At 44.8% G+C, this 12,650-nt stretch overlaps 1 long non-coding RNA gene across 3 annotated transcripts in view; it reads left to right on the top strand.

Annotated features, from left to right (window-relative positions):
• LOC137377348 (uncharacterized) overlaps positions 1-12,650 on the top strand; it is a 188,894-nt gene that overhangs the window by 86,120 nt on the left and 90,124 nt on the right. Inside the window, exon 3 of one of the 3 annotated variants that reach the window (XR_010976400.1) lies at positions 458-552. The exons of the other annotated variants lie outside the window; for them this stretch is intronic. This is a non-coding gene — a long non-coding RNA (uncharacterized lncRNA). Of the gene's footprint in view, positions 1-457; positions 553-12,650 lie in introns of those variants that run through there. 3 annotated transcript variants of the gene reach the window in all.

Genomic DNA, 12,650 nt, shown 5'->3' with positions numbered 1-12,650 from the left:
CATCCACTGGTTTCCCCTTATCTATTCTGTTAGTTACATCCTCAAAAAACTCCAACAGGTTTGTCAAGCATGATTCCCCTTTCATAAATGCATGTTGACTCTGCCTAATCCTACCATCATTTTCTAAGTATCCAGTTATCACATCCTTTATAATAGATCCTAGCATTTTCCCTACTACTAATGTCAGGCTAGCAGGTCTGTAGTTCCCTGTTTTCTCTCTCCCTCCTTTCTTAACTAGTGGGGTTACATTTGCTACCTTCACATGGTCTATTCTTATGCATTCTAACAAATCATTGCACACTTCTCTTCGGTGAACACATATGGGAGAATAGAATAGCACAGCACAGAAGGAGGCCATTCAGCCCTTTAAGTCCATTCCGGTTCTTTTGAAGAGCAATCCAGTTAGTCCCACTCCTGGCTCTTTCCCTAAATCCCTCCAATTTTTTTTCTCCTGCAGGTATTTTTCCAATTTCCTTTCGAAAGCGACTAATGAACCTGTTTCCACCACCCTATCAGGCAGTGCATTCCAAATCCTAATGATTTTCTTCTACTGATGACACCAGATGTTCCAACACATAGGTGAGACAGAATGACAAACTTATCATCTACTACAAAGTCTGTCAAGCTAATAGAATGTTATCGTTTATCATGAGGGGAATTGAATACAAAAGTAGGGAGGTTATGCTTCAGCCACACAGGGCATTGGTGAGACCACTGTGTACAGAAATGGTCTCCTTATTTAAGGAAGGATGTAAATGCGTTGGAAGCAGTTCGGAGAAGGGTGACTAGACTAATCTCAATTAGACTAGACTAGACTAGACCACCTCAATGAATTTCGCGCTCGGCATGACATTGAGCTCTTCTTCCGTCGCCTCCGCCTCCGGGCTCACTTCTTCGACCAGGAGTCCTCCCCCCGACCAGCAGACCCATTCACCCGCCTCCAGCATTCTCCCTCTACCTGGACCCCTCACCCTGGCCTCTTACCCGCTCTTGATCTCTTCATTGAAAACTGTCGGCGAGACATTGGTCGTCTCAATTTCTCTGCCCCCCTCACTCACTCTAACCTGTCCCCCTCTGAACTTGAGGCACTCCGTTCTCTCAGGTCTAACCCCGACATGGTCATCAAACCTGCAGACAAGGGTGGTGCTGTTGTTGTATGGCGTACCGACCTCTACCTTGCAGAAGCTCAACGCCAACTCACAGACACCTCTTCCTACCTCCCTCTGGACCATGACCCCACCACCGAACATCAAGCCACCGTCCAAAGGACTGTCACTGACCTCATCTCCTCTGGAGATCTTCCCTCTACAGCTTCCAACCTCATAGTCCCGCAACCCCGGACAGCCCGCTTCTACCTCCTTCCCAAAATCCACAAACGGGACTGTCCCGGCAGACCCATTGTGTCAGCCTGCTCCTGCCCAACTGAACTTATTTCTTCCTATCTAGACTCTATCTTTTCTCCGCTGGTCCAGTCTCTTCCCACCTACATCCGTGACTCTTCTGACGCCCTACGTCATTTTGACAATTTCCAGTTTCCTGGTCCCAACCGCCTCCTCTTCACTATGGACGTCCAATCGCTCTACACCTCCATCCCCCACCAGGATGGTTTGAGGGCTCTCCGCTTCTTCCTGGAACAGAGGCCCAACCAGTCCCCATCCACCAACACCCTCCTCCGCCTGGCTGAACTTGTTCTCACATTGAACAACTTCTCCTTCAACTCCATGCATTTCCTTCAAGTAAAAGGTGTCGCTATGGGTACCCGCATGGGTCCTAGTTATGCCTGTCTTTTTGTGGGATATGTCGAGCATTCTTTGTTCCAGTCCTACTCAGGCCCCCTCCCCCAACTCTTTTTCCGGTACATTGATGACTGTATCGGTGCCGTTTCCTGCTCCCGCCCCGAACTAGAAAACTTTATCAACTTTGCTTCCAATTTCCACCCTTCTCTCACCTTTACATGGTCCATCTCTGACACTTCCCTTCCCTTCCTCGACTTCTCTGTCTCCATCTCTGGGGATAGGTTGTCTACCAATATCCATTATAAGCCCACTGACTCCCACAGCTACCTCGACTACACTTCTTCACACCCTACCTCCTGTAAGGACTCCATTCCATTCTCCCAGTTTCTCCGTCTCCGACGCATCTGCTCTGATGATGCTACCTTCCATGACGGTGCTTCTGATATGACCTCCTTTTTCCTCAACCGAGGATTTCCCCCCACTGTGGTTGACAGGGCCCTCAACCGTGTCCGACCCATTCCCCGCACCTCTACCCTCACCCCTTCCCCTCCCTCCCAGAACCGTGACAGGGTTCCCCTTGTCCTCACTTTTCATCCCACCAGCCTCCATATCCAAAGGATCATCCTCCGCCATTTTCGCCACCTCCAGCGTGATGCCACTACCAGTCGCATCTTCCCCTCCCTTCCCCTGTCAGCATTCCGAAGGGATCATTCCCTCTGCGACACCCTGGTCCACTCCTCCATTACCCCCACCACCTCGTCCCCGTCCCAGGGCACCTTCCCTTGCAATCGCAGGAGGTGTAATACCTGCCCATTTACCTCCTCTCTCCTCACTATCCCAGGCCCCAAACACTCCTTTCAGGTGAAGCAGCGATTTACTTGTACTTCTTTCAATGTAGTATACTGTATTCGCTGCTCACAGTGTGGTCTCCTCTACATTGGGGAGACCAAGCGCAGACTGGGTGACCGCTTTGCGGAACATCTCCGCTCAGTCCGCAAGCAGGACCCTGAGCTTCCGGTTGCTTGCCATTTCAACACTCCCCCCTGCTCTCATGCTCACATCTCTGTCCTGGGATTGCTGCAGTGTTCCAGTGAACATCAACGCAAGCTCGAGGAACAGCATCTCATCTACCGATTAGGCACACTACAGCCTGCTGGACTGAACATTGAGTTCAATAATTTCAGAGCATGACAACCCCCCACTTTACTTTCATTTTTAGTCATTTTTAGTTATTTTTTCTTCCTTTTTTTTTTTGCATTCCTTTTTACATTTTTTACAATCTTTTTTTGCATTTATTTCATTTCATCTTAGTTTGTTCAGTTTGCTTACCCACTGTTTTTTTCAGGTTGTTTTTCTTCAGGTTTGCACTTGCTGATGTTCATTATTCAGTATATTCACACCTAATCTGTACTAATGCTTTGTCTTTCAACACACCATTAAAATATTGTTTGCCTTTGCTCCGTGACCTTTTGGTCAGCTATGTGGCCTGGTCCAATCTGCACCTTCTCCTTTGTTATCTCTTGCCCAACCCCCACCTCACTTGTTTATAATCTGTGACTTTTCTAATATTTGTCAGTTCCGAAGAAGGGTCACTGACCCGAAACGTTAACTCTGCTTCTCTTTCCACAGATGCTGCCAGACCTGCTGAGTGAATCCAGCATTTCTTGTTTTTGTTTCAGATTTCCAGCATCCGCAGTATTTTGCTTTTATTTGACTAGACTAATACCTGGAATGGGCGGGCTGTTTTATGAGGAAAGATTGGACAGGCTAGGCTTGTATCCGCTGGAATTTAGAAGAGTAAGAGGTGACTTGATTGAAACATATAAGATCCTGAGGGGTCTTGACAGGGTGGATGTGGAAAGGATGTTTCCCCTTGTGGGAGAATCTAGAACTCGGGGTCACTGTTTAAAAATAAGGGGGTCGCCCATTTAAGACAGAGATGAGGAGCCATTTTTTCACTCAGAGGGTTGTGAGTCTTTGGAACTCATCCTCAAAGGTGGTGGAAGCAGAGTCTTTGAATATTTTTAAGGCAGAAGTAGATAGATTCTTGATAAGCAAGGGGGTGGAAGGTTATCGGGGGTAGGTGGAAATGTGGAGTAATCAGTTCAGCCGTGACCATATTGAATGGCGGAGCAGGCTCGAGGGGCCGAGTGGCCTACTCCTGCTCCTAATTTGTATGTTCGTAAGACTGTCACATAGATAAGGCTTACTGGTGTATTCCCTTGAGTACAGAAGATTTCGGGGTGAACTAGTTGAGGTGTTTAAGATGATTAAAGGATTTGATAGGATAGATAGAGAGAAACTATTTCCACTGGTCAAAGAGTCCTGAACTAGGGGCAGCACCTTAAAATTAGAGCTAGGCCATTCAGGGGTGATGTCAGGAAGCACTTCTTCACATAAGTGTAGTAGAAATCTGGAACTCTCTCCACAAACCACCCCCTCCTCCCTCACCGCCTTCCCCCACCACCACCCCTCCCCCCCAGAAAAGCTATTGAGGCTGGGGGTCTATTGAAAATGTCAAAACTGAGATTGATAGATTCTTTCGTTAGACAAGGGTGTTCAGGGATATGGAACCAAGGCATGTAGATGGTGTTAAGATACAGGTCAGCCATGACCTGATTGAATGATGGAGCAGCCTGGAGGGATTAAATGACCTCCTCCTGTTCCTATGTTCTTAAGAATTCCCAAATAAGTTGGACTCATCCCTGTTATCTAAGCTGGATTTGGCCCCAAGTGCCAGACTGTGAAAAGACTATGCTCTGATATGTGAAGCAATCCAGGTGTCCTTGCAAAGTAGTTTTAAATATTAGTGTTTTCCTTTGGAACTCACACAACTATTAAGTGCAAGATCCATAAAAGCTGGTTGGACAGAAGAAACAGTGAGTAATTTTAAAGCCTAATCCATGATTTATATTTCGGTTATGGCTTTTGATGGGTCATAACACATGTGATTGTGTATTTCTTGAAAAAAAAAAGGATTATCAAACAATGAACGACCTTTCCAATCTGTCATATTCTCATATTTATGGGTTGCTTACCTAAATGGGGCGTTAAATTCAGGAAATTACAAACACACTTTCCCTGAAAGTAAAGGTTGAAATATGTCTGAAGTTTGGCAGCTTGGTATATTCTTATATTGTGAGTTCTCCTCCATGGTTAGCCTTAATTTTTCATTTTTTTTTCTATTTATGTTACCTATAGGGATATTCACTCCTTTAGATGACCCTGACTTTTTTGACTTAAAGGTAGTGGAATTCTACAAAGCACTCCCAAAAGTTTTTTTTTTCTTTGCAAACGAATTTTTCATCAAACTGCCAAAAAATGACATTGAAGGAGAGATACAATTAGCTCAGTGGTCTTTATCTGAGTTGCAATATCAAAGTAATGGTTTACGCAGAGTTGAGGGGGTAACACACACACACACACACACACACACACTGCATTCATTCAATGCCATAATCCTGAACCTTTGTAATTATCATGCCTGGGTGTAACTCTCAGGTGTAGTTCAGCAATTCACTGACATTTAAACTTCACAGAACAGAAGAGAATGTAACATTTTGATTCTAGCTGTTATTGATTTATGGCTATAAAGTTAATCCCCACCCGGCATAAGGCATCGTTCCATCAGAGCGGAACAATTTACATTCACAACTCTTCTTAGGTGTGACACTTGTAGGATCATTCACTCGTAAATTATTTGTCAATTCTGTTTAATTTTCATAGCAGCCTTGGAGAAAAGAAATGATCTCTATATTTTAAGACGCACATTATTATATTGAATTCTAGGCAACCATGCACGTGTGGCAAATGGCCAGCCACTCAAGTGCACAAACTTGTACTGCTAACTTGGCCAATGCAGTAATAGGTTCACCACAAAATACAACTTGAAACTTGGTTCCTGTTACAAGCTCACAGGACACAAGTCTGGTGTATACTGAGTCTTTATTGAAACTGACTGTAATGGCTGCCCCCAGTCAAAGTACCTCATGGTAGAGGTCACATGACTACAGCAAGCCAGGAGGCACATTGGTCCAGTATTGCATTTCTATCCCAAACATCCTTTCCCAGGGTTACAATGAACAGATTTACACTCATACAGTTACAGAAAATGGACTTAAAATCATACAGTCACAGAGTGAATTTACAATCATACAGTTACATAAAATGGCCTTCAAAAACATGTAAGGCTAGATTTTACTTTGCAGACACGTTGGGAGTTGGGCGGGTGCTGAGAGTGCATGAAAAACCCAGAAATAAGTCTAGCGCCTCTGTGCAGATTTCTAACTCAACCACCTCATTATCATTTTACTTTCGGGGTTCCCATCCAATTAGCCTCAAGAGTATGCACATGGGCGTGTTATATACAGTGTTATATTGTTAATTTTCTGTTGTTTATTTGAAACACATAAATATTACTGTTTCGCACCACTTTCCTGTCTTGCCCATTCTTGGTTGCTGGTTGGCAAGTGGTCTTCTCAGCTGTTTGACAATGAATGGGAAGACTGGCATTGCCAGTGACCAATGAGGAGCTGTGAAAGGGGTGGTTTGTTGTTTGCAGGACTGCTTTGTGTTAGTGGCATTGGGGATGGAGCAGAAAAGGGTGTCTTTTGCATGTGGTTGGTTGCTGGATGCACTAATTGATGGAATCTAAGGGAACTTCACATTGATGAGGGTATCCCGGGCAGCAATGTGCACCCTTGGTGATGCATTGCCCTCATCACCTTCTGCCTGCTCATCTTCCTTCCTACTCCTCCTCTTCCTCTGGAGAGGCTCTGTGCTCTGTTCCTTATTCCTCCTGCAGGTTCTAACCTCGTGCTACGCAATGTTGTGCAGGGCGCAGCACACCACAAATATTCTGGAGACCTTGTCTGGTGTGTACCAAAGGGTGCCTCCAGATTTGCCCAGGCACCTGAAGCGCATCTTCAGCATACTGATGCTTTGTTCGATGACACGTTGCTGGCGATATGGCATTTGTTGTATCGCTCCTGTGTCTCATTCCCTCAGTTCCTGAGTGATATTTTAAGTGAGAATCCCTTCTTTCCAAGAAGCCAGCCAGTAATTACTTCTAAGTGTGAAGAGATCAGGGAAGATGGCAGCGGGACAAAAGCATCACAGCATCTGCCCAAGAATATTGTGCACATCTGGATAAAGATCGATTTGTGGTTGCACATCAGCTGCGTGTTGCAGTTGCCGAATATTCCTGGGTGAGCTGGGGGCTACTTCAATTGCCTCGTGTGTGCAGTCAATGGCACCCTGCACCTGTGTGAAGCCAGCCAGAGCTGCAATCCTGAGTGCCTGCTCATTCTGACTGATATCATCACAGGCAAAGTTAACGTAATTGGCATCTCTGCAAACAAGCCATCTGTCACCTGCCTTATGCATTTGTGAGCTGCCAACTGAGAGTGAGAGATTCTGCAAATGTCTCCAGCAGATCCCTGGAAGAATCCAGAGGCAAAAAAGTACTGGGAACAAACCCTTTCCAAAAAGAAGCTGCTGTGAGGTCAGAGTACTTTTTGGCATATTTCCCCATCATGGCTTCAGTCCCCTCAATTGCTGCTGTGTTCTCATCTTGTTTTCACTGGCAAGTTCCACATAGCCTGGGAAACCTGTGAACCCAAAGTTAAAGTAGCAAGATTCCTGTCAATGATGCTATAATTGAGTGGTAACCAATGGTGTTGCGTGCATGCAGCCTAACACGCTGCAGTGAAATGCACAAGTCGACAGGTAGGAGCAAGCTTCCCACTGACATGGGCACGTCAGCTTCAGCCATGTGTAATTGACCACTGGGTCCTGGAACAGCTTCGGTAGATAGAAAGAACTTACACTTGTAATTTGTAATGGGCTTTATAAATAGAGGCAAGGAGTACAGTTTGACCCCAGCTGAAGTATTATGTTCAATTCTAGGCAGCACACTTTAGGAAGGATGTGAAGGCTTTGATGGGGTACAGACGAGAGTCATTAGAGTGGTTCCAGGGACGAGGGATTACAGTTACCTGGAGATGAGACTCGAGAAGCTGAGTTTGTTCTCCTTAGAGCAGGGAAGGCTCAGGAGATTTGATAAAGGTATTTAAAATAATGAATGGTTTAGATGGAGTAAGTAAAGAGAAACTATTTCCAATGGTTGAAAGGTCGCTAGCCAGAGGGCACAGATTTAAGGTGATTGGCACTAAACCAGAGGCAACATGAAGAAAAAGGGTTTTATGCAATGAGGGTTTAAGATTTGGAATGCACTTCCTGATAGAGTGGTGAATACAGATTCAATAGTAACCTTCAAAAGGGAATTGGATAAATACTTGAAGGAGAAAAAGTTGCAGTGTTAGGAGGAAAGAGTGTGAGACTAACTGGAACTCTCTTCGAAAGAACCAGAGTTGACTCGATGGGCCGAGTGTCCTTCTGTACTGAAATATTCCATTATTATATGTACAGTGCCTCAACCTGTCTCTCAGGAGGCCCCCTTCAGGTTCCACATACTTTGAAGCTCAGTCACTTTTGCCACATAGGCACTGTTTCCTCATATCCCTGCAATTTTTTCTCCTTCAAGTATTTATCCAAATCCCTTTTGAAGGTTACTATTGAATCTGTACCTACCACCCTATCAGGCAGTGCATTCCAAATTTTAACCCATCATTGCATTAAAAAGTTTTTCTTCATGTCCCCTCTGGTTCTTTTGCCAATCTCCTTAAATCTTCCCTCTGGTTATCGACCCTTCAGCCAATGGAAACAGACTCCATCTCAAACTCCATCATTCTGCACATAGTTAAACTGTTTTGGTGGCATTGCTTGAGGGAGGATGTTGGTTGATTGAGGCACTTGGAGCCCTCGCTGCTCTTCCTCAATTAGTGCAGTGGGATTCTTTACATCACCTTGAATGGCCAGACCGTACTTCAGTTTAACATCTCATCCAAAAGAGAGCACCTCCAAGAATTCAGCAGTCAGTGTTACATTGGAGTGTAAACTTAGTTAATTTCTCCAGATCCATCAAACATAAGGGACATAAGAGAGCCAGTAATGTCACTAGTAATCCAGAGCCCAGGCTAATGCTCTGGGGGCACGGGTTCAAATCCCACCACGGCAGATGGTGAAGTTTGAATTCAATTAATAAATCTGGAATTAAAAGCTAGTGTAATGGTGACTATGAAACCATTATCGGTTGTTGTAAAAACCCATCTCGTTCACTAATATCCTTTAAGGAAGGAAATCTGCTGTTCTTACTTGGTCTGACCTACATGTGACTCCAGACCCACATCAATGTGGTTGTTTCTGAAATGGCCGAGCACACCACTCAGTTCAAGGGCAATTAGGGATGGGTATTAAATGCTGGTCTCAACAGTGATGCCCACATTTCACAAAGTGATTTTAAAAGAACATGCTTTTGCCTCTTTATTTGGGCAATGCAATGGTCAGAGCATGAAAATTAGTCCAGCATGCCTTATGTGCAGCAGATGTTTGCATGTATTGCCTTCATTGTCTATTCACTGCATGCGAATTTCGTATCTTCTGACATTTCCTACAGTTCAGTTAGGGTCTTACTTTTACTGAGCTTATCCTGCTTCTGGTCTCCGAGCCAAACTTCAATTGCCTCACCGAGGCTTACTAACCTGTGGTAAAACACCTCTTTCATACTTTATTCTTTATATTTTGTGCACATCATGTTTTCTGAAGCATTGTTAGCATAAGCCTGTCACTGCTTCTTAAACAAAGCAACATTTGTTCTTATTGTTTGCATTATTCACTTGGATTTAATAAGTGAAACCTGGAGAAAGTCTTGGAGATGCATTGCACAAATTGATTTATGTTGAAATTTCAAATACAGCTGTAACATTTACTGTAAAGGAAGAATTTCCAGTTCAGAAATGACAGAGTACAGTATCCTTTTATCTGATGAAAGTAGCAGCCATTGAAAAAACAAGATTTATAGAATAATGGAACGACCTTCTTCATTGCAAAGTGTACTGTTAAGGGATGAGTGGAACATTTTAATGAACTATATTCTGTATTAACAATTACTCAAGACTTTGTAATGCATTAAGTTTAGGCATCACCCATTGGATTCTAGTATGCATCTGTCATCATTTTTTCAACATCATTATTCATTCTCGTCATTGGGAAGTATCATCTAAACTGTCACTTTATCGTGATAGCTAATCTTCAATTTTCTGGCTTCAATAAAACAATCTTCCTTTGGTAAATTTAATCATTAATCTATCTCTAAGGGTTGTCACAAAAATGGTTCAGCAATTCATTATGTTACGACCAGGTGAGAAAGAGGTCTAGGGTTCCCGTTCAGCCTTCACCTGGTCTTACTGTAACAGGGTTTTATTTTTAAACACACCATGTTTTGAGATCCCCCTTGGTGAATCCTTCTTCACCGCTTTCCAATTATAAGGCAAAGAAATTAGCACAAACAGGCTTTATTCAGTTTAAAGAAGAAAGATTGAAAGTTATTAAAAACTTAAACTTAAAACTCTAATTTGGTTAACGCCTACGGATACACACCGCGCCCCATGCTTGCATGCATACGCGATATGCTCATGCAAATAGAGACAGAAAAGAGCAGAAGAAAATAAAGTGGAAAGGTTTGAGGCAATACCTGAAGAGTTTGTTACAGTTCTTCGAGCTCACTGTAGAGTCCTTTTGTAGGTTGATCTTGCTTTTGGGGCCCAGTATTCTTCTTAAACCTTGTTCACTGTAGGAGACTTTTCTCTCTTGGGGTTCATGTGTCTTCAGTGGGTTTCAGTTCCATGAGAAACAGATGGGAGCAGACAGGAGGAGAGGAGGTCTTTTTCAGTCCAGGAGCAAAGAGATTTCTTCTCCCAGTACAAAAACTGTCTCTACAATTTAAAACTCCCCAAGTTGGCCAGCAGGGTCGTCACGGTACCGACTGGTTTGACCAGGTCTGTTCTGCAGGGGATAGCTCCTTTGTTCAAACACTGTCTGCTCATATGCAAAAATGTCTTTCCGCCAAGGGCCTGGCAATTCCTTGTAACAGGCCTTCTCTTCTTCCCAGCAACAATTTAAAATTTAATGTCCATGTGGCAAAATTAATGCATCTCATTCTTGGCAGGTGGGGGCCTGCATGCCACCTCCACACCCAGGGGAATGAAATGCAATTTGAGGAAAGGCACATTTCATTAAAAGTGTTGAGAGAAAATAAGATACAGGAAAAAACCATGCATTTCTCTCATTCATTTCCATTCATTCATGAATCCTAAAACTTACTAAAATTACCTGTCTTTTCTTGGTGCCAGTGCTGCTTTAATTTCCCCTTTTTGGCAACCCAGTAATCATGTGGTTCTTTGGGGAAGTTTTTCTTCAGTTTGCCCATTTTCATGGCTGCCTAGGGTCTTTGTGATGGTTAGGTTTCGTTTGAGACCCGGGACCAGGCATCTGTGATAATGTTGCTTTTCCCTGCGATGTGGGTAATTTTTTGATGGTGGGGTTGTAGGAGCAGACTCCATCGAAGCAGCCTGGCATTTTGGGCCTTGAACTTCTCCACAACAGTCAGGGGTTATGGTCAGTGTAAACATCTCCCTTTATCTGTTCTACAAATAGATGCTGAAGTGCTGGAGAGCTAGCACCATCCCCAGCGTCTCCCACATGCCTGAGGTAGGTCACTTGGGCCTTAGCGAACTCAGTCTTGGCAAGGTTTACTACCAGGTGGGCTGCCTGCAATAGTCGGAATAGGGCGTCTAATTGGGCCAAGTGATCTCCCAGGTCTTGCTGTATACCAGCAGATCATCTCGGTATACCACACAAATGGGTAGGCCAGCCACCACCCGGGTCATCAGTCTTTGGAAGGTGGCTTGTGCATTCTTTAGCCCAAAAGGCATTACTCGGCACTGAAATAGGTGATCTGGGGTGACAAACGCAGATATCTCCTTGGCTTGGGGGTTTAGGGGAACTTGTCAATATCCCTTCAGTAAATCTATTTTTCTGATGTAGATGACATTCCCCACTCTATCAATGCAGTCCTCCAGGCGAGGAATGGGATAGGAGTCCACCGTGGTCACTGCATTGACCTTCCTGTAATCATTGCAGAGCCGGGTAGAGCCATCGGGCTTGGGTACTAGCACCATCGGAGAACTCCAGCTGCTCTGGCCAGGCTCAATCAGGTTGTTGTCTAGCATGTACCTGATTTCCTCCCAAACCTGGGCCATTTTCTGGGGGCCCATGCGGTAAGGGTTCTGTTTAGTGGGGGGGGCGGGTCTCTCCCACCTCCACCTCATGTAGGGCTAAAGTTGTTCACCCTGGTGTGTCCTCGAAGACTTTCTTATAGGTGACGAGCAGCCTGGCCAGGGGTCCTCTTTGTTCCACCTCTAAATAGGAGAGTTTGGTGTCAAGGTTATTTAACTTCAGTGTTGATCAACCGGGCAGGAGGGGGTTCAGTGTCGGGGTCCCCCAAGCCTTCCTCTAGCTCGTCCCCATGGTCCTGATCGTCCCCTTCCTCCTGGACTATCTGACAGACCTGTGCCTGTCTGTCCCTTTCCCGGCTGTGGTATTGCTTTAACATGTTAATGTGGCACAGCCTCTGTTTTTTCCTCCAATCTGGGGTGTCGATTATATAATTTACCTGGCTGATTTTTTTTGCCACTTGGAAGGGGCCACTGAACTGGGCTTTCAGGGGTTTTCCCTGAATCGGGAGTAATACCAATACGTGGCTGAAGGGTTCTGTCTTTGGCATGTTTATTGGCTTGCCTTTTCATAGCTGCCTGGGAAGCCTTGAGGTGCTCGTGAGCCACAGTGCAGGCCCTTGTGAATGGCTCCCAGAACATGGAAATGTAGTCCAACATAGGCGACTCACCCCGGTGCCCCAAATACCTCTCTTTGACTAGTTTCAGGGGGCCTCTCACCTCATGTCCATAAACTTGTTCAAAGGGGCTAAAACCGGTGGACTCATTTGGCAAATCCCTG

Source organism: Heterodontus francisci, chromosome 14, assembly GCF_036365525.1.
Source record: "Heterodontus francisci isolate sHetFra1 chromosome 14, sHetFra1.hap1, whole genome shotgun sequence".
In the NCBI taxonomy this organism is placed as follows: Eukaryota; Metazoa; Chordata; class Chondrichthyes; order Heterodontiformes; family Heterodontidae; genus Heterodontus; species Heterodontus francisci.
This window is presented reverse-complemented; position numbering and strand designations above follow the sequence as displayed.